Below are 671 nucleotides of genomic sequence, written 5' to 3'. Positions count from 1 at the left end.
GAGAGATTTTCAGCCTGAAAGCCATCGTCTTCAACTACCTCAAGGACTGTATCCAAGTGAGTATTTCCCAGTCCCATATCCTATTTTAGAGCAAGAGTACGAGCCTAAAGGCAAGCTATTAGTTATATACTGGTATCTAGGACACAAAGAACAGTCTCATCTTTTGTGACTCATGATTTAGTTCCTTTGATCAGTGCCTGATGCTAATTCTGTGACAATGTATGTTTGTACGCCTCAACACACTCAGGTGCACACCACCCTCATAGAGACTCCAGAACTAAAGGTGGATGCCTGTCCAGGCTGCCAGTTCACCAGCTGCCTCTGTGCCAACGAAGCAAAAATCTTTGCGTGGAATGTGACAGCCACTAGACTGGGTGAGGTTAAGCAGAGGGATGTATGGTAGCTAGTGGGAGGAGGTGTGACATTTGCCTGCCCCTTGTCTGGTCCCATCACCTGTATGTACAGAACTCTGCTGCAAGTGCTCAGTGATGCACTCTTGTGCTTCTTGCAGGCAAAGTGAATGTCACTGTGAGCAGTGTGGCAGAAGATTCGCATAATCTGTGTGATAACAGGGTTGCTGTGTCACCGCTGCAAGGAAAGACAGACACAGTGATAAAACCTTTGATTGTGAAGGTTAGTCAGATCAATGATGGAGAATACCTGGGGACAGT

At 46.5% G+C, this 671-nt stretch overlaps 1 long non-coding RNA gene across 1 annotated transcript; it reads left to right on the top strand.

The window, feature by feature from the left end:
* On the top strand, nucleotides 1–619 carry LOC104916422. Its single transcript, XR_796586.2, has 3 exons — nucleotides 1–56; nucleotides 248–374; nucleotides 512–619. It is a non-coding gene; the product is annotated as an uncharacterized LOC104916422 (long non-coding RNA).
* Nucleotides 620–671: the final 52 nt, after the last annotated feature.

The sequence above is a fragment of the Meleagris gallopavo genome, unplaced genomic scaffold (assembly GCF_000146605.3).
Source record: "Meleagris gallopavo isolate NT-WF06-2002-E0010 breed Aviagen turkey brand Nicholas breeding stock unplaced genomic scaffold, Turkey_5.1 ChrUn_random_7180001892996, whole genome shotgun sequence".
NCBI classification, from domain to species: Eukaryota; Metazoa; Chordata; class Aves; order Galliformes; family Phasianidae; genus Meleagris; species Meleagris gallopavo.
The sequence above is the reverse complement of the archived record's forward strand: the minus strand, read 5'-3'. Positions and strand labels throughout refer to the sequence as shown.